At 35.7% G+C, this 27506-nt stretch overlaps 1 long non-coding RNA gene across 1 annotated transcript; it reads left to right on the forward strand.

Annotated features, from left to right (window-relative positions):
• Positions 1 to 25915, forward strand: LOC131507134 (uncharacterized). Its single transcript, XR_009259349.1, has 3 exons — positions 1 to 4175; positions 6430 to 6593; positions 24479 to 25915. It is a non-coding gene; the product is annotated as an uncharacterized LOC131507134 (long non-coding RNA).
• Positions 25916 to 27506: the final 1591 nt, after the last annotated feature.

The raw sequence follows: 27506 nt of genomic DNA on the forward strand, positions 1-27506 counted from the left end.
GAAGAGAGAGAGAATCCTAAGCAGGATCTCCACCGGTATAGCATGGAGCCCAGTGCGGGGCTCGAACTCTCAAACTGTGAGATCATGACCTGAGCCGAAATCAGGATTCGGATGCTTTACCAACTGAGCCACCCAGGTGCCCCTGAATTCCTTCTTGTTTCACAATCACTGGCTTATAGGATGTTCCTTCTCATTTCTTTCTTTTTTTTTTTTTTTTTTTTTTTTTTGGCTATATGGGAAACTTGATTGATTAATCATGCTCAACAGTTGCAGTGTAAAAGTGTTAATTAGTGATTCATTATTGGGGTTATTATACAGGATAGTTAAAATGCTACTTTTAAGAAACATATTTCTTACATTGTGTGTGTCTGTGAGTCTGCTGAAGATCACTTTTATTCAGTGCTTTACAGCGATTACTGTGCTCAAAATTCTTCTGATCTTTTGCAGCCAACTCAATGGGTGTGAACATAGATTACAGGTCTTCCAACCTTAATTTGTGCATTAAATTTTATGTACTGCTATATCTCTCAAAGCTGGAAAGGAAGGAAGGAAGAAGATAGGTACTGGAAATATTCATTTTTTCCTTCACTAACCTAAATTTTGCTTATGAAAGCTCATCTTGTGGTTGTGAATATATGGAGATGGGTGGGTAGGTGGAAATGTGCCTTTTTGAAACTGTAAGATTTCATCATTGTATCATTCATATTGTATACATATTGTGTATACAAATGTAGCATTGTAAATGTAGCAGAGCTTCAGTAGCATTTTTTTAGGAATCTGTATAAATCACTGTCACAGTTGGTGTGAGCATTGTATTTTACTATAAAACTATAGCGCAGTTCTATAGTAAAATCCAAGTGAACATTTTAAATTTGTTTTTTATGAAAGAAGAAAACATAATTGCTCTTACTCCCAGGCTTCATGCTTTTATGGTTTAATTCTATGCATTTCTAGATCTGGCAAATATGTCTGAAGTTAAGCTGAGTTGGTCTCAGGACAATAAGAAAAAAACATTTCCTTACATCTCATCTCACTGTTGGTCATACACACACAACATGTAAAAAGGAACATCATTAAAAACAAAAGAAATCTGATTTATAGTAGCATCTCTGAGCAAAAATATCCTGAAGTTCGCTTATAATATAAGCATGATAAAAGTTACAGCTAATGTTTTAGGTATTCCTTTTCTCAAAAGCAGTGTTTTATCATCTTGGTGTTGCCCCAATCTTGTGAGGTCTCCAAGAATCAAAAACCATCATCATCATCATCATCATCATCATCATCATCATCATCAAGTGTCCAACAAGTGGATGTGGAGATGATGCATTCATATAACTTTGATTTCTCAGAATCAGCTAAGGCATGAGTTCTTTGGAGCTGACTCTCATACCTTTGACTACCTTGGGCTCAAAACTGTGTTATCTCCCCAGGTTGTTAATTTGTTGTGTGACAAAATAGAAAACTAACTCAGGAGTCCTCAGTGTGGGCCATGTCAGAATATTCTAAGTTTCCTAGGCTCATGAAATAGTACAAAGTGCAAAAACTATCTTAAACTAAAATAGTGCCACTGATCCAATGTCCAAGTTTATTTTCTTCCTCTTAAAAAAATGCTTAGCACAGTACTGTAAAACAAATGATTATATTTGTTTTTTTTAATATGAAATTTATTGTCAAATTGGTTTCCATACAACACCCAGTGCTCATCCCAACAAGTGCCCTCCTCAATACCCATCACCTACCCTCTCCTCCCTCCCACACCCCATCAACCCTCAGTTTGTTCTCAGTTTTTAAGAGTCTGTTATGTTTTGGCTCCCTCCCTCTCTAACCATTTTTTTTCCTTCCCCTCCCCCATGCAAATGTGTATATTTGTTACAAAACAGTCTATCTAAATATTTGATGGTGTATTTAACTTCCAATCCTGCAAAACTTTAGGCAGTGAGAATAAGATTTTATTCCTTGGGCTCATGCCAGTGTGGCATATTACATGGCAGGAGGAAACTAAGACTTTAAATAATGTTGATAGTTTATATGCTGAGAATTGAGAAAGGACGTGGGACCACTGGAACTTGATTAAATTAATGTAAAGGAGTTCATCTGAAATATCACTGTTTCTAACAAGAAAGACTATAAACTTATTAGGAATTAATTCCATGTGGAAAGCACACAAACACACAAATCCATTTGCCTGTACAAAATAGTATAAAAATGAAAAGAATCCTAGCTCACAGGAGACACTTGAAACATTCCATTACTTCATTTTTAAGTTTTGCCTTCTTGGAGAATATCAAATAATGCCCTTTTCTTCAAAGTTAATTTTGTCTGACATATTTTGCATAGTATTTGACTGGTATACTCTGCCTCCCCATTCTTCTGTTGAAAACCGTTCTGTGAGTATATGTAAATTTTAGATGTGTTTCTAATAAACAACCTGTGGTAAGATTTCACATTTTTATCCTGTGCGACGAAGCTGTGTGCTTTTCAATCTGTGGTGATGAATCTGCCCTCCCTTACCCAGAGTCTCATGTAGCCTCCATCTGGATGACTGACTGGCCTGATATTGGAATCTGTATTCAGGGAGGAATAGGCTCTTTACACCAACATGTGAAATTCATCATCGCCAACGTGTAAATCTGATAAAAGCCTGACATTGTAGACATAATCCAAGGCCCTCCTTTGTATGGATCTCGCTGACCCAAGGAAGCTACTGATGCACAGCTTTAGGCAAAAGGTATTCTTTAAAAAATATTCCAGGGCCTTTGATAGCACAGATGCAAGTATAACTGTTGAAATCTGAACAAATACACCACCATTATCAGGGTTTAGTTGTTGAAACGGTATATCCTCTGTTTGTCCTTTAATATTTATTTGACAACGCAACCCGTAAAAAAATGGAAGTGCATTGGCTTCCAAGTCTTGCAAGTTCTTTTTCTTTCTAAAGTATTAGCCAGCATCTGGAAAGCTGAAATTGCCTTTAATGAAAAAGGGGTCTGAAATTAACATCTATGAAATCGAAGCAAAATATGTAGTTCCTATGCTACGTAGTAACATAAAAGTATGGAGATAGGGAGTGATACCACATTTGGTTGATTCTAAGACTTATTTTTAAGTTGGCAAACTGATGAATCCTGTATGGAATACTACATATAGTAAAGAGGACTTGTGAAAAATTAAATTTTGTGGAAAATAAGCAGTCACTACTTTTGACTGCCTGAAGTCTAGTTTTATTGTTGAAATGTAAGAAATCCTCTCCTGACCTCACATTTTGGATAATCAGATTTGCCACACTAGTGAAATCACCATTTGCAGTTCAAATTCTGCCTGGCGTATTACAGCACACAGCATCCTTCAGAACATGAAGTAAAGTAAAGCCGTGTCAAGTGCAACACACTGAGTGTCACCTTGAGCCTTTCTTGCTCTTGCCACGTGGGATTCATTTCCTATGCTGTTCGGCTGCTGCATTACTTCAGTGTAGTTTCCAGTTTTACCTTCAGCTGAGCTTGGAGAATTGAGAGTGACAAGTTGGTATTGTTCCCGGACTCAAATTACGATATTTAGGATATTAAGTTGTATCCTTTCTGCTCTGACTATAAAATATGAAATTGGGACAGGTGAATTTACTTGATTAGAGTATTATTAGACTAATTTGTGAGTTGAGCCAATTGGCTTTATACCGGTAAAAACTATTTCATACCCCTAATCATGCCAATTCAGTAAAGGGCATGGAGCTTATGGCTTAATACAGATCCTGAGAGGGTGGTACAAAGTCATGGGGATTTAAAGAGGAATTCAAAATGTATGTACTATAGACAGGAATATAATACTCTTCTAAAACCGGATACATTGGAATTAAAAGTTCAGGTAAGGGTATTGCAGTTTAAGAATTCATATGTCTTTCTTAAGACTTTTATGTTATATAGCATTGAGATTAAACCCTCATTTCCTGACTTCTCTTTCTCTCTTCTCTTACTGAAGATCAGTCACATCACACTTACACAATACCAATTCTGAGTCTGAATTTGATATATGTTAATTTCCTTAACAGTGAAATGGATTTAATAGCATCTACTTGTTGGCTTTGTTGTGAGAAATAAATCAGAAAATGCATATAATTCTGCAAAGGATGCTTTGCACATAACTAGGGTTCAAGAAATAATATTGCCCTAGTGTTCCTCCAGGTAATTCCCTTATCATCTTGTATATGCTGTCAGAAACTTCCATTACTCTGCAACATTCTAGCTCATATCTTGAAGAAAATCTGTCACAAGTCAAATTAGATAAGATTTATGTTGTATATCATCGACATATTCACAATGATAGAAGCATTTCACTTGGGAATGTTGTTGAAAATTCTTGTATACTGTATCAATTTAGCATATTATAAAAGTTGCCCATCCTTTTGACTCAAGCATATAAATAAGCTATTTTTATTAATGCCAAGATTATCAGGTTTTTTTTTTTTTATTGTGCTGAGACCACATCTTGCTCTTATCTAATAATCTAAACAATAATTTTGATTTTATAAAACTTGAGCTACCTACCTCTTTATTAACAAAGTAGTAGTACCCAAATGTTCAAATAGGTAACAACAACCTTATTATATTATTCATATTTTAAATGACATAGCTCGGGGCGCCTGGGTGGCTGTCGGTTGAGCGGCCGACTTTGGCTTAGGTCATGATCTCGCGGTCCATGAGTTCGAGCCCCGCGTCGGGCTCTGTGCTGACAGTTCAGAGCCTGGAGCCTGTTTCAGATTCTGTGTCTCCCTCTCTCTGACCCTCCCCCGTTCATGCTCTGTCTCTCTCTGTCTCAAAAATAAAGAAACGTTAAAAAAAAATTAAAAATAAATAAATAAATGACATAGTTCAAATGAAACTCTGCTAACAAAAACAAAAAATGTCTCTTAAAAATAATTTAAATGCATCAAAACTCATGAATTAAATCAAGTATACACAAGTGAACGTAAATACATCTTTACTCTTTAACACATTGAAAGATAAGGGAAGAATTTTATGAGATTAAAAAAAAACAGAAATGAGTGATTCATTTATTATTGCTAAGTTCAGCTAGTACTTTGTAAAAATTAAGGTAAAAGTATATACCATGAGGTGAAAAACAAAGTCATATTTTGAAAAATGGTATAAACAGGTCTTGTTATTCATATAATGACCCTTTATTCATGTAAAGATTCTGAGATAATGTTTGAATAGATTTGCTTAAGCAAACGAACAGTAGTGAAATATCCTAGAATTAAGGCTATTTTATTATAGAGAATCAATAGAGTTTATAGGGGAATTATGGCAAATAAAGACTCTGAAATACATTGATAAAAGACAAAATGCTTATACTCCTTTGACTTTCTCCACATGTTTTTGGAAACTTATGCCACCAATATAATTAATACTTCAAGTATTTAATTGAACAGTATGTTAGACATGAATACTGTTGTAAATTAGACAAACCACAACAGTGAATCTTGAAGGATAAATGCCTTACTGTGGCTGATGAAGGGAGGCTGGACAGCTAGAAATATTAAGGAACATAAAACCTTAAAGATATGACTTTTCCATAACTTTCAAATTAGCATGTGATAGCCTCCTGAAGCTCTGAATCCTACAATAGCTTAGTGTATCTGGAAAAAACTCTGGTTTTTCACCTTCTCTTTGGCATTACTGTCATTAGAGACTCCAGAAGCAATGGTTTTGCTTTCCTCATCATTTGTTTAGGTCTCATACTTTGTAAATTAGATATGTTCATGGAACTGTTCAGAATATACCCTTATCTCTTGCTGACAAGGCTGTCATTATCTTACAGGGGATGTTTCATCAATTAAAGTATCTTCTATGAATGGAAATATTGAGTACTTTGGAACCTCTGATATAAAAGGCTCTGCTAAATGATGAGGCTCACAGGACCTAATGTTTTTGTTGTTAATTGTTACAGTGTGTTTTCAGAAGGAATTTTCTAGACCCAAACATCAAGTATTAATTGCTCTTTCTCCACATAAGTCCCTGTGGTCGATTGTTACATTAATAAGTCCAGTAAATCATGACGTTTGGCATCTGTGCCCTTGTCAAGTCTCTTCCTACACAGACTTTGGCTTGGCCTGTCATACTTTGGCTGATGGGACATATGCAAACATGATCAAAAAGCTATGGCTCACATCTTGGGAATGTTGCCAACCTCTTATCATGTAAAGAAAGGTCAGCATGTTTTAAGGATGAGAGAACACATGAAGAGAGAGACCTAGCCATTCTATCTAAGCCAGTTCTTAGTCAACCTAAGTTGACTAAGTCACGTGAATGAGCATAGGCAAGACCAGTAGAAGAACCTCTTACCCAACCTCCTGAACTATGAAAAATAATACATTATTATTGTATTTATTTATTTATTTATTTATTTATTTATGTATTTATTTATTTATTTCAAAAGAGAGACAGCGTGATCAGGGGAGGGGCAGAGAGATGGGGGAAGGACAGAGGATCCAAAGCAGGCTTCACATTGACATCAGCGAGCCTGATGCAGGACTCAAACTCACCAACCACAAGATCGTGACCCAAGCTGAAGTCAGATGCTCAACCAACTGAGCCACCCAGGTACCCCTTAAATTTTTAAGTTTTAGGGTGGGTTGTTGTAAACTAACAGATAACACATACAGAAATTAGTAGATAGAAAACGGTTTCTACTTTAAGAAAAACCTACAATGTATGACATAAGCTTTGAGACTAGGCATATATGGATATGGCTAGAGATATATGGCTGGAATAAGTGGCAGGTAAGCTGCTGGCAGAAGCTGGAGGAATGGCAAACAAATTTTAGTGGCTGCTGATAAAAACGTTGTGGAAACTGCTATTGGAAGTGTGAAAAACAGTGATCTGTGTTTTTTTTTTTCATCATAAAACAATTGCATGACTGTCCCTGTAGTTCCAACAGAATGATGAAACGGCAGTTGACTTCTTTGTGTGTAATAAGATATGGTAAGAGACAAACTTAGAAAGGATAGTTCAGTTTGCAAATGGAATTTAGAAAAAATGTGTATTCAAGTCTTCCTGTGTAGAGGAAAATAGAAAGGTTTTACATTTCCAATCTCTTCAGCCAGAGTTATTTCTTTAGCCAACAGATTCTCAAAGAAAGAAATAGCCTTTGGGAGAAAGTCATATCAGAGATGTTGTCTGCAAATCCTTCATTAAGACCTCAGAAAGATTGAAGGTGGTGCCCAGTGGGCTCTCAGTACAACTAGACAAAAAACTGTTTCTAGGAATGTTAAGGGTGTTGTTCCATGGCACTTTGTCATTCCATGCAAAGAAGAGAAACATCTGTCTGAAAAAGAATTATTGATGTGGCATTAGGGACATGGAGTAAGTTTCGTTTAGATTCATAGAATACCCAAAGAGAATCAGCTTAGATTAAAAGGGACTGAGTTAGTTCAAAATGAAAAAAGCATCTGGACACAAACATTCTATGGGAAGGAAGCCGACTGGAAAAACTATTCAGCTATTCAAAAAATTTCAAACATAGGCCATTTCCTATGGAAAAGGAAAGACCTCCCTGAGGAGAGAACCAAGGAGGAGAAGGTTTGATGAGAACCACTCCTGTAGAACAGACCTAGGCTCTAATCAAGGAAAGTACCGGGCTCTGAATGGAAGCTCTCACAACATGTGTCCACAGCTGGATTTTAGAATTTTCATGGACCTGAACTTGCTTTGTGCCTCTCATTGCTCCTCTATTTGTCATCTGTAAATAGGGACAATTTTATTTCCTTCTAAGACTATTCAAGTTATCTATTTCATCTTGGGTGAGTTTTGGTAGTTTGTGGGTTTTGAATAATTGGTCAACTGGGCAATATTATCTAAATTGCCAAATTTAATGTGCATAGTTGCTGAGAGCATTCTTTTATAGTTGTTTTAATACCTTGAGGTGGTAATGATATCTTCTCTTTCATTGTTGATATTGATAATTAGCTTATTTTTTTTCTTTTTTTTTAATCAGTCTTGCTTAGAAGGTTATCAATCATATTGATTCTTTTCAAAGAACCAGCTTTTGGTTTTACTGATTTTCACTACTGATTTCCTGTATCCTCTTTTATTGATTTCTGCTCTTCACCTTATTGTTTTCTTCCTTTGGCTCGCTCTGGAATAACTTTGCTCTTCTTTTTCTAGTTGCTTCTGGTAGGAGCTTAAATTACTGATTTGAGACTTTTTTTTCCTAAAGAAGGATTTAATGCTGCAGTTTCCCTTTGCATGCCACAAATTTTGATACGTTATATATTTACTCAGTTCAAACTATTTCCTAATTTCCCTTGAAAATTACTTTTTGGCTCATGGGTTATTTAGAAGTATATTGATTAATTTCCAAGTACTTGAAGACTTTCCTGTTACCTTTCTATTGTTGATTTCTTGTTTAATTCCTTTCTGGCCAGAAAAATGCATGATTTCAATTTTCAAAAATGTGTAACACTTATTTTATGATCTAAGATACTATATATCTTGAAGAATTTTCCATGTGCACTTAAAAGATGTAAGCTATTAAATTGCAATCAAGATGGCAGAGCAGCGTGGAGACCCTCAGTTTGTCTCCTCCCTGAAACGCAGCTAGATAAGCACCAAACTATTTTGCACACCTAGGAAATTGATCTGAGGATTAACACAACAATTTGCATAACTTGGGCCACAGAACTGGGAAGGTACGTGGTGCAGAGAGGTGAACTGGAGAAGAGAAAAGCCACGGAGGGTAGGGAGCTGTTTTTGCAGAGGAAGGACAGAGAAAGGGGGACAGTGTGACTAATCAGGAGACTGCAGGAAAAATCTCCCCTGAAAGTAGTTGGAGAGAGAGAGAAAGAGTGATAACACTCTTAGGGGACTGAACAAGAAATCTGTTCCCCAAAACCACTGACAGGAAGAGAGGAGAGGGTTTCAGTACCACCAGGATTCTATAAACAGTGGAGGCCAGAGTGTGAAGTTCCGGAACCCCGTGCCCAGCAGTGCTCTGGTGAGGAAGTAGGGCAAATCCCCAGGAGCAGTCAGCGTGGTCTGAGGCGACCATGTGCCACACGATGATAGTTGGTTCCCCTGTTTGGAGAGCATTTGGTAGAAACCATACAGCCTCCTCACACGTAAAGGTCCCAGTGGACTCTGGAGAATAGCCACGTTTGCTGGTATTGAGACAAAGATGCCAGAGTAAAGTGAAACCTGGTGCCAGCTATGTTTGTGATTTGCCATAATCTCTTAACTTCTGCTGCACACTGCACCGCTGCACAAAAAATAGAAAAGGAAGGAAAACCTTCAAACTCATTATGGGAGGCCAGCATTATCTTGATTCTAAAACCAGACAAAGACCTCCACTAAAAAGGAGAACTACAGACCAATTTCCCTGATTCACATGGATGCAAAAATTCTCAACAAGATACTACTAGCAAACTTGATCCAGCAGTATGTCAAAAGAATTATTCACCACAATCAAGTGGGGTTTATCCCTGTGATGCCAGGCTGGTTCAGTATCTGCAAATCAATCAATGTGATACATCACCTTAATAAAAAAAAGGATGATAGGGCACCTGGGTGGCTCAGTTGGTTGGGCTTCCGACTTCGGCTCAAGTCATGATCTCACAGTCCGTGAGTTCGGGCCCCATGTCGGGCTTTGTGCTGACAGCTCAGAGTCTGGACCCTGCTTTGGATTCTGTGTCTCCTTCTCTCTCTGCCCCTCCTCTGCTCATGTTGTGTCTCACTCTGTCTCAAAAATAAATAAAACCATTAAAAATTATTTTAAAAATAGAAAAAAATAAAGGATGAGAATCACATTATCCTTTTGATAGATGCAGAAAAGGCATTTGACAAAATATAGCATCATTTCTTGATAAAACTCTCAAGAAAATAGGGATAGGAGGATCATACTTCAAGATCATAAAGGCCATATACAGAAGTCCCACCGCTAATATCATCCTCAAGGGGGAAAAACTTAGAGCTTTCTCCCTAAGGTCAGGAACATGACATAGATGTCCACCCTCACCGCTGTTATTCAGCGTGGTGTTGGAAATCCTAGTCTCAGCAATCAGACAACACAAAGAAATAAAAGGCATCCAAATTGGCAAGGAGGGAATCAAACTTTCACTCTTCATAGATGACATGGTACTCTATGTGGACAAACCAAAAGACTCCACCAAAAACTGCTAGAACTGATCCATGAATTCAGCAAAGTCACAGGATATAAAATCAATATATAGAAATTGGTTGCATTTCTATATACCAATAATGAAACAGCAGAAAGAGAAATCCAGGAATCAATCCCATTTACATTTGTACCAAAAAACATAAAATACCTAGGAATAAACCTAACCAAAGAAGTAAAAAATCTGTATGCTGAAAATATAGAAAGCTTATGAAAGAAATTGAAGAAGACACAAAAAAATGGAAAAAACATTCCATGCTCATGAATTGGAAGAACAAATATTGTTAAAATGTTGATACTATCCAAAGTAATCTACATATTTAATGCAATCTCTAACAAAATAGTACCGGCGTTCTTCACAAAGCTAGAACAAGCAATCCTAACATTTGTATGGAACCACAAAAAACCCTGAATGGCCAAATAATGTTGAAAAAGGAAATCAAAGCTGGAGGCATCACAATTCCGGACTTCAAGCTGTATTACAAAGCTGTAATCATCAAGACAGTATGGTACTGGCACAAGAAGAGACATATAGATCAACGGAACAGAATATACAACCCAGATATGGACCCACAAACATATGGCCAACTGATTTTTGACAAAGCAGTAAAGAATATCCAATGGAAAAAAGACAGTCTCCTCAACAAATGGTGTTGGGAAAACTGGACAGCGACATGCAGAAAAATGAACCTGGACCATTTTCTTACACCATACACAAAAATAAATTCAAAATGGATGAAAGACCTATACATAAGACAGGAAGCCATCAAAATCCTAGAGGAGAAAACAGGTAACAATCTCTTTGACCTTGGCCACATCAACTTCTTTCTTGACATGTCTCCAGAGGGAAGGGAAACCAAAGCAAAAATGAAATATTGGGACCTCACCAAAATAAAAACCTTCTGCACAGTGAAGGTAATAATCAATAAGTGTAAAAGGTAATTGATGGAATAGGAGAAGATATTTGCAAATGACATATCAGATAAAGGATTAGTGTCCAAAATTTATAAAGAACTTAATCAAACTCAACACCAAGAACACAAATAATCCAATGTAGTAATGGGCAAAAGACATACATAGACACATTTCCAAAGGAGACATCTAGTGGGCTAACAGAAACATGAAAAAATGCTCAACATCACTCATCATCAGGAAATACAAATCAAAGCCACAATGAGATAACACCTGACACCTGTCAGAATGGCTAAAATTAACAACTCAGGCAACAACAGATGTTGGAGAGGATGTGGAGAAAGAGGATCTCTTTTGCATTGCTGGTGGGAATGCAAGCTGGTGCAGCCACTCTGGGAAACCGTATGGAGGTTCCTCAAAAAATTAACAATAGAACTACCCTACAACCCAGAAATTGCACTACTAGGCATTTATCCAAAGGATACAAGAGTGCTGATTCAAAGGGGCACATGTGCCCCAATGTTTATAGCAGTACTATGGATAATAGCCAAAGTATGGAAAGAGCCCAAATGTCTACATACATACATATTGTATACACACACATTCATACATATTGGGCTAATGGATAAAGGGAAGTCCATTAGCCCAATATGTAATACACACACACACACACACACACACACGCACACATATATATACTTGCAGTGGAATATTACTCAGTAATCAAAAAGAATGAAATCTTGCCATTTGCAACAAGTGGATGGAACTAGAGTATATTATGCTAAGCAAAATAAGTCCATGAGAGAAAGACAAATATATGATTTCACTCATATATGGAATTTAAGATACAAAACAGATGAACACAAGGGAAGGGAAGCAAAAATAATATACAAACAGAGAAGGGGACAAACTATAAGAGACTCCTAAATAGGGAGAACAAACTGAGGGTTGCTGGGGGGTGTTGGGTGAGGGATGGGCTAAATGGGCAAAGGGCATTAAGGAGGACATTTGTTGGAATAATCACTGGGTGTCATAAGTAAGTGATGAATCACTAAATTCTATTCCTGAAATCATTATTGCACCATATGGTAACTAACCTGGATTTAAATAATAAATAAAAGGATGCATGCTATTATTGGGCGGAGTAAGTTCTATACAGTCTATAGTTAAATTCTTTGGTTAATAGTGTTGTTTAATTTTTTGTAACAAATTTTTTGCAAAAAATTAATCTCTCTCCAGAGATTATGCTTCTCTGGAGAACCCCAATTAATACAAGATTCTGTTTCTTTGCTGAACATTTCTATTTTCTTGTTGTTTACAGGACTTCTCACAATTGCTTGCTTAAGATAATTCCAACATCTCTGATCATGTTGGTATTACCATTGGTTCATTTTCTTTTCCCATATGAGTTGAGATTTTCCTGGTTATTTGTTTTCTAATTTTGCATTGTATTCTGAACATTTTTAGTATTATGAGAGTTTGGGTCTTATTTAAATCCTGTGGAGAATGTTGATATTTTTTTAAAGCAAGTAGTTGAATTGGTTGAGTTCAGGTCACAATTCCCAATCTTCCCTCTGTAGACTTTAGTTCCAATGTCAGTTACAATCCAGTTTTTGAATTCTTTGCAGTGCTTTTTGCAGTGCTATTTGGATCTATCTAATATGTGTGCCACTCACATGTTAGTCAGTCTTGGACCTGAGTAGTCGCATAACATTATTTCAGCTCCTAAAATTTTTGACATGTGAAGTAGAATCAGATCATATTCATAGTTTAAGGGTGGGCCCAAGAGTTCATAATTTATGAGGTTGCTTTTCTGAGTTCTTCCCTCTCCATAATCTTTCTGGTCTTTCTGGTTCCCTAGAGCTCCTAATGTTGGTTCTCCAACTCCGTATCACCCTGCTCTGCTGTATACTTCTGCAACTTTATGGCAACCAGAGTCAGTTCCCAGGACAGAGGAAAAAGTGGTGAAGATTGGGCTCCCCTCTTGTCATGGAAGCATCCACTGAATAGGGAGCACATTTTTATTCCCTCAAGGTTTTAGCTCCTGCAGTTCCCTGTTTCTGGTTGTGTCTCATCACCATGGAATTACTTAGGGGATGGAGTGTGAGAGAACAGAAGAAAAAAATAGAAAAGGCGAGATTTCCATACTCTCTCTGAGTCTTACATGCTTCTTTTTCCTGCTTTTTGTACCAGAACTAGTGGGCTTCTATTTGCTCTCTAATGTCTACTTCATTTGTTCAGGGAAACTGAGTTGGGGTGTAATGGTATAACCACCATTTGATTTATTCATACTTGAATTCTGATCCTCTTCCCTAATCCACTTGCTATCATTTACATTTCAGATTTCTCAAATAGCTGTTCCACACAATCTGCCCAGGTTTAATAGTTATATTCAGTGAGAGAGACACTCCCATTCCACTTTTTCCAGAAAAAGAACTCCATTCCTCTCTTTGAAGGGAAGTGTTTATTGCAGTCATGCCTATCTCACTATTACACATTGAGCTAATGGAAGCAAATAACTTGTCTTTTTGTTCAGATGTCTCAATAAAGAAGAGTGGTATGTGGGGATCCTCAATCACACCTATAATAGAAACATATGATGAAATTCTGGACTCTAAGCCCAATGCAATGACTGGATAAGACTTTGGAGTCTTGATAGAGAGTAAATGTATTTTGACTATGGAAGGGACATGGGCCTCTGGAGGCTGCAATAGTCATGAATATATACTACTCAGAGCTTCTACTATGGGAAGCATAGTTAAATAATGGCTCTAGGTATTGCCTTTTTGGATCCTCCACTGCTTTCATGCTGAGGCCACACTTCTCATGCTGACCTCAGGAGTAGTAATGGAGACCCATTCCAGACAGCCTCAAGATACCTCTGATGTTCAACTTTGGCTCAAAGCTCCCCATTGGCCTAGATGAAACTTTCTTAGAACTACCTTGAGCCTCAACCTCCTCCTACTGAATCCTCTTTCTTACTTCTCTCACAGAGGAAGGGGTGACCTGAATCACAGTCTGAAGGTGCTCCATGCCTTCTCTGCGTATCTCCCACTCTATCTTTCACAAACATTTTCTCTAATAAATCTAATGTCTGTCTAATCCCATCTTGGAAATTGCTTACCTGAAGACAGAAAATAACACAGGACCCAAGGATAAATTGATTGTTACTTGATGTAGCATGATTGTTACCTGATGTATCATGTCTCTCAGTATCCACTCCCTAGTGTAGTCCCCCATAGTCAGCATTCTTCAGAGAAACAGACCAAAAGGATATATACTTTATATATTTATTTTATTTTAAGAACTTAAAATTTGTAAAGGTGAATCCACAGCTGGATACATTCTGGAGGTAATGTCTTCTAGTTGTGCAGTGTGTGTGTGTGTGTGTGTGTGTGTGTGTGCGCATGTGCACATTCATGTACACGGAAAGCTTTATACAGAAATATCCTAAGAGAGTTTAGAGAAATTCTAATCATTTTTTTAGGGTTTTACCCATGAAAAAATTATAATGGCCTCAAAATGAATTTTATTTACTTTATTTCAGAGAACCAAGGATTTAAGATTATCTTTTAAAACTGACAAGATCCAGTATAAAGCGGTTGACAAAAATTTTTAATATCCTTTCCATGTGCTATATGACAGGAGATTTTACATCTTGTGATAATTTGCTAAAGAGAATTTGCCTTGCAAAGTTCAAATGGGGAAGTCCTTCACTGTTTTTCACTGAGAAAATTGCAATTACTAAAGTCATTTTTTTTTACTTCACTTAGCATTTAATTAGTAAAAAGAAAGATGCTCAAAGAGTCAATGGCTTCTAATATTGAGATTCCATAGAAAACAAAACATACTAAGTTCTAGAGTAACTAGCATTACTGGAACTAATCTTGCCAGCGTGTTGAGCGATTGTGGCTGTTTGTAGCCCTATTTCCAGAAGGCAGCCTTCAGCACATACTTGTCCAAGATTTCCTACTGAATCATGAGCTTGAATATACACATACTACAAACTTCTGTGATATTTCACTTGATAACTTTTTTAAAGTTTATTTTTTTTGAGAGAGAGATGAGAGAGAGAGAGAGAGGGTGCAGGGGAGGGGCAGAGAGAGAGAGAAAGAGAGAGAGAGAGAATCCCAAGCAGACTCTGTGCTGTCAGCAAAGAGCCCTATGCAGGGCTGGAGCTCATGAACCATGAGATCATGACCTGAGCCGAGGTCAAGAATCAGACACTTAACTGACTGAGCCACCCAGGTGCCCCACTTGAAAATTTTTATAGTTTTTAAACAATAGTGACTTAATTAGTGCCAACTAATCTAAAAGATATTTGCAGACATGACTGACAGTTTGGGGATAAATCTGCACTTTGTAGAAGTCAAGGAATCCAGAAGAGTCTGTTAGCCTTGGAGGTTTTGCCTATTGCAATAGAGCTGTGATGTGTGGTGCTCCAGTTGCTTCCCATCTGTAGGTGGCATTTAGTTGTGAAAGTGAAATGGACTATACTCATGAGACCTTATCATACTTCTCTTCTACTGACCACTATATGCCAAGGACATGGCTATAAACAAAATGGAAGTTAAACTAGTTCATTTTATTCTGGTCTAGCATATTAACTCTTCAAGTATTACTATATCTTTAAGGCAAATGAACATAAGTATAATATGATTGATCGTATAGCTATACAGTGTTAACTCAGCAATGGGAGAGAACAGTGGCAGAGAATTCCAAAATATAATATTTCAAATGACCTTTACATTTTGCTGTGTGATTTCTGTGTTTGGACACAACTAGATATAGCACAGTTGACTTCAGTGGGAATGGAAAGGGCTAGAACAAACCACTAAAGTATAGAGGTCAGTAATAGGAGAGGTGGAGAGGAGGATGATATGGAGAACTTTCCAAAAGGTATACTATACCATTCTGAGGGTCTAGCAATAAATGCTTAGGCCACTCATATTGTGGTATAGGTTGGAAGCAGCATTAGTAGCATTAATACTCTGCAGAAAGGCATAACCCAGTGACAGGTGTCCAGGAACAGATTAGAAAACAATTGGTTTCATGGAATTGTGCTGGCCAGGAGCAGGTCCTCAGATGCTGAGTTAAGGTTCAGGCATGAGATGTCAGCAGCTAAGGTAGCAAAGATTGGCTGGAACTTCTATAGGCATTGCCTTGCTAAAATGGGGCAGATACCATGTAGTATATCAGATTCAATAGATGCCATCCCAAGTTTGAGTCTCTGTGGCCATCTGTAGCTTAAGCCAATCAGATAACCACAGCCTCTGGGACACGTTTCATCCTAAAAACCTGCACATATGGAGTTCACAGTGTCTGAACTGTTGTTCAGAACATGCAGCAGTCACATATTGCTGATATTTACAGTTGCAGCAACTGATTTCATACAGAATATGATTCTGTTAGTTCCTGGACTCTCGGAGCATCCATCTAACTCACACATTCTCAGTCAATGTTCATTGTGTAAGTTTCCCACCTGTCTAAATACTCTATCATATTTTCATCCCTGTAATGCTCTGAATCATCTTGTTCCTAAGGTAGCCCACACCATTCACCATCAGCCACCCCGAGGCCCTATGCCACCCTAACCCTTCTCCTATATCTCTGACACTGTCTCTCTGTTTAAGTAAGCTCTAGCTTTCAGGTTTTTTCTGATCTTATGCTTGATTTTCCAGCTTGGCCGATGCATGCATTGAGGTGGTGGGTACTTTTTCTCTCATGTCTGACAGAACTCAGAGTTAATATATGGGATTGGTGCCAAGGAATACAAGGCTGGTTTAGCATTTGAAAATCAATGTAATTCACTATGTTATCAAAGTAAAAAATAAAAATGAAACAATCATCTCAATAGATGCAGAAAATGAATTTAACAAAAATTCAACAACAATATCATAAAATTCTTGGCAAACTAGGAATAGAATGAGCTTTTCTCAACCTGGTATGGACCACAAGAAAAAATCAATAGCCAGCATCATACTTCATGGTGAGAGACTTAATGCTTTTCCCCTGAGATCAGCAATAAGATAGGATGTCTGCACTTATTACTTCTATTAGGCATTGTGTTGAAGGTTCTAGCCAGTGTTATTCATAGACATCAGGATCATCTATACATGAAACCTGATGGAATCTACAAAAAGCAATTCACTAATAAGTGTGTTCAGCAAGTTTGTGGGATACAATATCATAATAGAAAAATCGATTCTACTTCCATATACTAGGAATAATCAGAAATTGAAATTAAAAATGAAATTGAAAATAGCATTAAAAATACAAAATACCTTGGGATAAATCTAATAAAAGATGTGTAAGATCTTAAAACTACAAAATATTGCTGAGAGAAATTTTAAAAGACTGAAGTAAATGAAGAGATATGCTTTGTTCATGGATTGGAAGACTCAATATTACTAAAATGACAATTCCTCCCAAAGTGATCTATAGATTCAACACAATCCAGACAAAAATTTCAGTAGGCCTTTTCTTATAAATCAATAAAGTGATTCTAAAATTCATATAGAAATGCAAATAATCAAGAATAGCCAAAACAGTTTTGAAAAAGAAAAAGAAAATGGAGACTTACAGTACTTAATTTCAAGCCAAAGTAATCAAAAAATACGGTATTGACATAAGTATTAGACAAATAAATCAACAGAACAAAAGAGAAAGTCCAGAAATAGACCCATGCAAATATAGTGATTGACTTTCAATAAAGGTGCAAAGGAGAGTCAGTAGAGAGAGTGTTGTCTTTTCACCACGTGATGCTGGGACAATTAGGAGTACATATAGAATCATGGAAGTAAAACAGCTCAAATGCAGACTGATCCATGTGTACTCTCTGGGGGAATGAAAGGCCATGAGCAGCACTGCCGTCTTCAACATGATTTTGAGAAATCATGAACAACTCTTGGGAAACTTCCAAGCAAATCAAGAGCAAAACAAAACAAAGCAGTCATATAGCAAATGCTAGTTATATTCCTGGAAAATTTAGTGTATATTAAAACTATGCAAAATGATTTATGTTTATATATAAGATGAAATTAGGCTCAGATAATTAGAATAGTGGCTAGTGCATAATGTACATTCAATAAAAGTTATTGAACAAATTGAAGAAAGTCTGCTTTCTGACTTTAACTTCTTGAGACACCCCTTCCACTTGAAACTTTATCAAAAACTGTGAAGGATAATTGTGAGATGTTTCAAACCACATTCATTTATTTAGAGATATATTTTACTCTGGGAAATTCAGTTCTTCAGACTTATCTTTCCTACAGTATATAAACTGTAGGTGAGTGATTGCCGATCCTGAGCCATAGCTTTGGATTAATCTTCCTGCAGAAAAATCTGCCCTTTACCCTGCGGAGAAACACCATTTCTCCCTTCCATTTAAAGACAGTACATTTCAAAATAATAGGAAACCTTCTTAACAGTAAGATGTAGAGCTTTATTAAATTTGATTTATTATTTTTCACTGTAATTATTTTATTAACATGTTGTCCAGAGTGCCCTCAGCCTTTTCCTACTATAGGCCATGGTCAGTGGCAAGTTGTTCAGAGACCTACTGCAGGAAGTAAGCCAGAATCATTAACAAATCTCACTGTGTCGCAGATAAAATTTGCCCTTGAATATCAACTGTTTCAACTTTCATATTAGCTATAGTGATTTTGATTACCTTAGTCCCCATCCTGAAACATGTTTGAAGACTAATTTCACTATTTCTTTACTATTTCAGTACAACTGCCAAATTTGATCAAACAAAATGCACAAAAATCCAGAAAAATAAATTTTATTGTTGAGCAATTGCATCTTAAGGGGGTACCACCAATTCTGAAACTACCACAAGCACCCAGTGAAACCTGGAAACTCCCCACAACATGAAGTAACTAATCCACACCCAGGCTGTGGAGTGGTGCATGTGCTCTGGATGTATTTTTCCACAAGATCCAACATTGATACAAGGTTGCAAAACACAACAATTTTTTTTCTTTTTTTTCCCCAGTTTTATTTAGAAATAATTGACAAATATCACCGTGTAAGTTTAAGACATACAGCTTGATGGTTTGAAATGATTACCACAATAGGTTCAGCTAGCATCATCTTCTCATAGAAATAAATGAAAAGAAACTAAAGAAAAAAGGAAAAAAAAAAACCCTTTTCTCCTTGTAGTCAAAACTCCTTGAATTTACTCTCTTAACTTTCCTATATATGATACAGCAGTGTTAAGTATAGTCATCATGTTGTACTTATTTATCTTATAACTGGAAATTTGTACCTACAGATCACCTTTCTCCAATTTCCCCACCCCACATGGTCCACCCCAGATAACCACAAGTCTGATATCTTTTTCTATTATTAGTTTGAATTTTTTTCTTTTAGAGTCCACATGTATGTGAAAACATACAGTATTTGTCTTTCTCTGTGTGATTTATTTCATTTAGCATAATGTCTTCAAGTTCCATCCATGTTTCACAAATGATAGGATTTACTAAATTTTTTTTTTATGGCTGAATGATATTCTATTCTATTCTATTCTATTCTATTCTATTCTATTCTTATACTGTATATTGTATTCTAAGATATATACCACATCTTCTTTGTTCATTCATCCATTGATGGGCACTTAAGTTGCTTCTGTGTCTTATCTATTGTGATTAATGCTGCTATGAACATAGGGGTGCAGATATCTTTTTCAGTTAGTGTTTTCATTTTCTTTGGATACATTCCCAGAAGAGGAATTGGCTGGATCATATGGTAGTTCTGTTTTTAACTTTTTGAGGATTATCCTTACTGTTTTCCATATGGCTGTACCAATTTACAATCCCACCAGCTGTGCCCAAGGGTTTCTTTTTCTCCATGCATGCCAGCATTTGTTATCTCTTGTCTTTTTCATGATGGCCATTCTAACAGGTGTGAATTGATATCTCAGTGCGACTTTAATTTGCATTTCCCATATTACTGATGATGTTGAACATCTTTTCATGAACCTATTGGCCTTTTCTGTATCTTCTTTGGAGAAATATCTATTCACGTCCTTTGCCTGCATTTTAATGGGATTAATTGGTTTTCTTTTCTTCTATCTTTTCTTTATTCTCCTTTTCTTTTTCTGCTATTGAGTTGTATGAGTTCTTTATAGATCTTGGGTATTAACCTCTTATTAATAGGTATATAGTTTATATATAGTTTATATATAGTTTATAGATATATAGTTTGCAAATATTTTTTCCCCATTCCATAGGTTGTCTTTTTACTTTGCTGAGGGTTTCTTTTGCTGTGAAAAAGTTTTTAGTTTGCTGCAGTCCCACTTGTTTATTTTTTATTTTGTTTCTTGTGATGTAGGTATCCAAAAAATCATTACTAAGACCTATGTCAAGGAGTTTTTTTTTATTCCTATGTTTTCTTCTAGGAGTTTCATGATTTCAGGTTTTACATTTAAGTCTTTAATCTATGTTGAGTGAATTTTTGTGAGTGGTGCAAGATAAGGGTCCAGTTTCATTCTTTTACATTCTTTACATTCTTTTACATCCTTTTCCAATTAGCCCCACACCATTTAATGAAGACTGTTTTTCCTCCATTGAGTACTTTTAGCTCCTTTGTCAAGTATTAGTTGACCATAGATGCTTACCTGGGCTCTTGATTCTTTTCTCAATGTGTCTGTTTTTACGCCAGTACTACACTGTTTTGATGACTTCAACTTTATAGTATAGCTTGAAATCAGAAAATATGATACGTCCTGCTCTGTTCTTTTTTCTCAGGATTTCTTTGGTTATTTGGGTTCTTTTGTGGTTCCATACAAATTTTGGGAGGGTTTTTTCTACTCCTGTAAAATATGCCATTGAAATCCTGATAGGGATTTTATTGAATATATAGATGACTTTTGGTAATATTGACATTTTAACAATAGTAATTCTTCCAATCCATTAACATGGCATACCTTTCTATTTATTCGTGTCTTTGTCAATTTCTTTCATCAATGTCTTCCAGTTTTCAGAGTAGACAACGTTCATCTACGTAACTAAATTTATTTCTAAGTATTCTTTTGTTTTTGATGCTCTTGTAAAGGGTATCAACTTCTTCACTTCTTTTTCAGAAATTTCGTTGTCAGTGTATAGAGACAGTACTGATTTTGCATGTTAATTTTGTATCCAGCAACATCACTGAATTTATTGATTAGACCTAACAGTTTTTGGTTGAGTCTTTAGGATTTTCTTTGTATAAAATTATGTCATATGAAAATAGAGACAATTTTACTCTTTCTTTCCAATTCTGATACCTTTTTTCTTTCTTTCTTTTTTATTTTTTTCCCTAATTGTTCGAGCTGGGACTTCCAGTCCCTTGTTGAATAGGAGTGGTGAGAATGGGCACCCTTGTCTTATTCCTGATCTGAGAGGGAAAGCTTTCAAACTTTTACCTTTGAGTATTATATTATCTGTGAGATTGTCATACATGGCTTTTATTATGCTGAGACATGTTCCTTCTGTGACTAATTTGTTAAGAGTTTTTAGCATGAATGGATGTTGAATTTTATCAAATGTTTTTTTCTGCATCTATTGAGATGATTATACAATTATTTTCTTTAATTCTATTAATGTGATGTATTACACTGATTTACTCGTATATGTTGAACCATGCTTGCACCCCTGAAACAACTTGATCATGAAGTAGGAGCCCCTTAATGTACTGCTGAATTCAGTTGGCTAGTATTCTATTGAACTTTTTAATACTTTTTATCCTCTCTCGGAATATTGGCCTACAGTTTTCTTTTCTTTTCTAGTAGTGTTTTGTTCTGGTTTTAGTATCAGGATAACATTAGCCATGTAAAATGATTTTGGGAGTGTTCCCTCCTCTGAGATTTTTTTGGAAGAGTATGAGAAAGATTGGTGTTAAACTTTTAAATGTTGGGAAAATTCATCCGTGAAGCCATTTGGTCCTGGGCTTTTCTTTGTCGAGAGATTTTTTTTATTACTGATTTAGTCTCCTTACTAGTAATTGGTCTATTCATAAGTTTTATTGCTTCCTTATTAAGTCTTGATAGGTTGTATGTTTCTAAGAATTTTTCAGTTTCTTTTAAGTTGTTCCATTTTTTTGCATATAATTGTTCATAATAGCCTCTTATGATACTTTATATTTCTGTGGTATCCGTTGTAATGTCTCCTTTCTCATATAATTCTGCTAATTTTCATCCTTGCTGTTTTTTTGTTGATTAGTCTAGCTAAGGGTTTTTCACTTTTGTTTATCTTTTCAAAGAACCAATTCTTAGTTTTGTTAATCTTTTGTATTGTTTTTTTCATTCTTTATTTCATTTATTTATGCCCTAATATTTATTATTTTCTTTTTTGTAACTATGGGCTTAGTTTGTTCTTTTTTTTTTTTTTTTTTTTCTAGTTCATTAAGGTTTAGAGTCAGGTGTTTTATTTGGGCTCTTTCTTGTTTCTTAAATTGCTATGAACTTCCCTCTTAGAACTGTTTTTATGGCATCCTGCAAGTTCTGGTATGTTGTGTTTCCATTTTTGCTTACTCAAACTTTTACAATTTCTTATTTATTTGTGTATGTATGTATGTATGTATGTATGTATTTATTTATATTTCATTTCACCTTTAATTTCTTCTTTGATCTATTGGTTGTTCAGGAGAGTGTTGTTTAACTTCCATGTGTTTGGGATTCTCCAGTTTTCCTCTTTTTATTAATTTCTAGTTTATGCCATTGTGACCAGAAAAAATATTTAGAATGATATCAATCTTTTTGAATTTTTTAAGACTTTTTTTGTGTCTTAACATATGGTCTATCCTAGATAATGTTCCATGTGTACTTAGAACAATGTGTATTCTACTTTTGTTGGATAGAATGTTTTATATATACTTGTTAGGTCCATTTGGTTCATAATATTGTTCAAATCTGTTTTTTTCTTATGGATTCTCTGCCTAGATGACCTATCCATTTTTGAGAATGGAGTATTAATGTCCCCAACTATTGTGTTACTGTTTTTTTTAACTCTGTTAGTTTTTGCTATATATATTTAGCTGCTCCAATGTTGGGCACATAAATATTTCAATTGTTATATCTTATTGATGTACTGACAATTTTATCATTATATAGTGACCATCTTTGTCTCTTTTTATCATTTTTAAAGCCTATTTTGTTTCAGTATAGCTACCCCTGCTGTTTTTTGTTATTATTGTTATTACAATTTGCTTGAAATGTCTTTTTCCATTCCTTTACTCTCAGTCTATGTTTTTATGCTCTATTTTGGGGCAAGGAGCTGTTCAAACTCTGAGGATAGGAATGGGGGGCAGGAGGGTAAGGTATGTGCCATTTTTTTTGACAAGAGTTTTACAGGGTTTACTGGCTGGTTTGTTTTTCCTAAGTGAGGCTATAGGGTGGTCTCCATGGTTGCCTGGATTTTCTGATCAGGTTTACTGGATGGTCAGGACTGGGTTACTATATTCAGTAGTGCATGGAGCCATTCATTAGATTCCTTTTCCAGGCAGGGAACAGGATAGGACCCATGGCCTGTACAGCTCATTATTTGGGGACTTGAATCAGGCCAAAATGTTTACTGAATTCGCTGGTCAAGTGAGACCACCAATTTTGTTCTGCAGATGGGAGAAACCTTGGCCTATGCTCTACGGGCTGTGAAGCTTCCTTTGTGCTCAGGTTAGGCTTCCCGATTGCACAGGTTGAAGGCTGTATTCAGTGATGGACAGGGCTACAAATTAGTTTCCCTGCCTCATCATAGAAGGAAAAGCAGCTCTAAAGCCAACAAAACTCTTTGTTTTCTTAATTCACGCTGACCTGCATCCCAAGTTCCCTGATTGAACAGGCCCATTAGTTTTGTTCTGCAAACTATCAGCTGAAGCATAATATATTTATTTTTTATAAACCTTCCATTTTCCAACAAGAATTTAGGTTACTTACAAGGGATTTTATTTGTGAAAATGTTTGATGGAAGTTAATTAAGAGTATTAAGTGACTGGAAGTCTCAAAAATCCTGGAGTAGACAATTATTCCCCATGCATCATCTGCTGGGTAATACGGGATTTTTCTTGTTTCTAAAAGATAAAAATAAAAAAAAAAGGTTGCATCCTAAAAGGTTTCACATTAGAGAAAAACTTCCATTTTTCTCCTTCATGTATCAATTTTTAATTTCCACTAATGTTTTTATATTATTTGGTCAGTTAGCTGTCAGAATTTTTTAGAGGTAAAGAAAGCTACATGTTTCTGATTCTGATGGGTACTGGACTCAATGTTACATGCAAATAAGTTTGAGCTAATAGATCTTTGCATTTTACACATTGCTGAAGAGCATAGAATGTAATTAGGTCTCCCTTTTATATGGTTGCAGCTTGTCCCTTTACTAAATCAATTGTCTTTGCTACTCACTTATGTCATTTTCTCTACTGTCTTCAGTGTTTCTTTCCAACCTAGAGTGAGACATTTACTCTAGCTTTGATGAAATACAAGAAGTGGAACTTGTTGGTCAAAACGTTGGACAAAACAGATGGAGAAGCAAAGAAGTATGTGACATAAGACATGCAGAAATTTGGATCTCTCCAATTAATCATGGTTCACAGCTGACAAAAAAGGTGACAATAATTGATGTAACCCTTTGAGAAACAATCTGGAACTTCAGCACCATGGGAAATCTTGTTCAGCTTTGCTCAGCTACTACTGAATTAATGTGTGTTACAAATTGCTACTCAGAGGGGCACTTCATAAAGTCAGAGTTTCTGGAACAAATTCCACACCATGAGGCATCCCAGAAATCATTCATTTTTCTTCTCGCTTCTCACCACTCAGTGTTGTGTCACCTACTGTAACAAGCACAGTCCACAGATAAAAGATGAGAGTACCAATTTATCTGCAGTGCGTTTTGCCAATGTAGGTAGTCTCCATAACTCACTTCGATTCCTAGGAGGGTTATATGTTGTTAGCTTGAAATGTCTAAACTAGTTTTCTGTTTGGTAAAATGCAATGCTATACGCATGCCCTTTACTGGCTCTGCAGCTATAGGATGTGTACCGCCCAATCTTTTACATGTAGCTTCAGTGTAAGTGACTTCCCCTCAAAAGATGATGTAACTATTTGACCAGGCATTTTTCTCCTCATAAAAGATGGGAGCTTACACAATGGCAATACCTCCAAGTTCCACGCCTGAATAAGACAGTGTGATACAGATCTCAAGAGCAAGCACAAATGTAAAAAACTGGAACCACTGGAGTTTGTAAGAATATATTATGATTTTTATTCATAGTTGATTCTTAACTAGAAAAAAGAAAAAGCCTCATCATTTTGCAATATAAACATAGACACTCGTCTCCTTACTGAGTCCATATACTAGAAGGTCACATGTCACACAAAGCAAATGAGGTGAGAGTTCCACAATGTGGAAAGATTGATTGTGATATTCTCATTCACTCAGTGCATTCAGCAGCTCACCAGGCATTGCAGTTAAACAGACTGATGGATTGTCATCTTGTTATGATCACTGTACTTCACAAAATAAACAGAGGCTTTAAAAAAAAAACTCTTTAAGTAAATCATGGATTACCAATAATACCAATAATGCAAGTAGAAACAGCCAAGAAGGAGCTAGTAATACTGATAACTGTGCCTACTATCATCTCTTTGCAGACCACATTACAAGATAAGAACAATGATTATCTAATTAGATCTTCTGAGATAATAGTCAAAGTAATTTGAAATTGTCAAGGAGACTACTTGAAATCAGAATTTTTTCATCTCTTATCATTAATTATAGTAATAGATTAAAGCTCAGATACTGCATTTCAAATTTAACTCTTTAAGATTCATAGTTGTATATATTTTATAAGGTATTTAATAGTATAGTAGGATATGCATGTTTTTGGTGAAGGAATGTATATTTATTGAGGATATGTATTCCAAAATTTTAGAGATCAACTGCATATTCAAATATAAGCAATTTTTTTTAGTATTCCAAATAAGTAAAGTGTAGTCAAGCATGAAGGATTGGTGAGATTTTAAGTATTCAAAGTATTTAGCTCTAAACTTCTATTTATTTCAATAACAATTCAAACTTAACTTCAGTAATAACCTGTGTTTTCTTTTTTTTCCATCTTGAAAACCTAAAAGGCTATATAAATAGCCAATAAGAGCCTTAATAAAATTCAAAAAGGTATATTCACAGGCAGTGGGTCTTAACATTAACTTAATAATTTGTTTCAAATTAGAGAGAAACTCCCAAGTTCCATGCAGAAACCTCATACTATCTTCAAACCAAAATCAAACCAAAAATTATATCAACTGAATATTAAAGCCAAGACTTTTTTTATTGTGAACTTGGGTGACTAAATCTAAGAATGGACTGATAAACATTGCTGAGTGGTACACGTTGGATGAAATCATTACCCTACCATCTGATGATGGTAAGTAATGACAATGCTGTCACCTGCAAGCAGGCCATGAAATGATGGTGAGTAATCACTGCAACCTCTCTCTCCTGGGTACTTTATATGTGCTAAAGTTCATTTTACCCTCACATCAGATGATGAAGTGACCACTTTATACACCTTTTACAGATAGGAAAGCTGAGGTTTAAAGTGTTAAATCAATTTCACAAATTACTGAGCTGACAAATGTAAGCTCTGATATTGGAATCCATACCAGAAATTTGGTTCTATGAGAATCAGGAGCATATTCTCTGAACATGAAATTCAGAGACACAAATATTTCTTAAATATGATAAAGAGTTTAGAAGAATTTGGTCTGTCAAATATTTGAATGGGGTGCCTCTAGGGGATTGCTTCTTTCTTTCTGGAGATAATGATGGAGTGGTTGGGTAATTTATATTCAGTGATTTTACAGAGAGGGATTCAGATGTTGGATAGGGCTTGAGAGTATGTTTTCTTTCATTGTCTTCACTCTATGATCCATGATTTTATCCCATGAAACATTTCCTGATGTTTTAAGTTTTCTGAGGTCAAGGGGGATTGTGTTTACTATTATTATGCTTATTATTATCTTCACTGACACCAGTCATCATTTTTAAGACAAGCCCAAAAGGGTAAGACTTTAAATTATTATGTCTTTGCTAATGTACAATTTAAAGGGACGTTTATTTGCTATATAATTTTGAGGAAAAGGTTAATTGTTTCTTTCTTTTTGAGGAACTAGTTACTGCCATGAAATTGGTAAATTGGTAATATTTGTATCTATAGAAGGTAAATAAATTTTTCAAGGGATTAAATGTGATTCTGAGCTGTATCATTACAATAAGCTCATGCAAATGTAGGCACTTTTTTCAAGTGATGAAGATGTGGTTGTCATATTAAAAATAATTAAACCAGTTTTTTTGTAAGCACATTTATACATAACTATGGATTTATTATACATAATGAATACAGAGAGATAGATAATATGTATGCACACACATTGAAACATGACATATATGCCTTTA

This window comes from Neofelis nebulosa, chromosome 3 (genome assembly GCF_028018385.1).
Source record: "Neofelis nebulosa isolate mNeoNeb1 chromosome 3, mNeoNeb1.pri, whole genome shotgun sequence".
In the NCBI taxonomy this organism is placed as follows: Eukaryota; Metazoa; Chordata; class Mammalia; order Carnivora; family Felidae; genus Neofelis; species Neofelis nebulosa.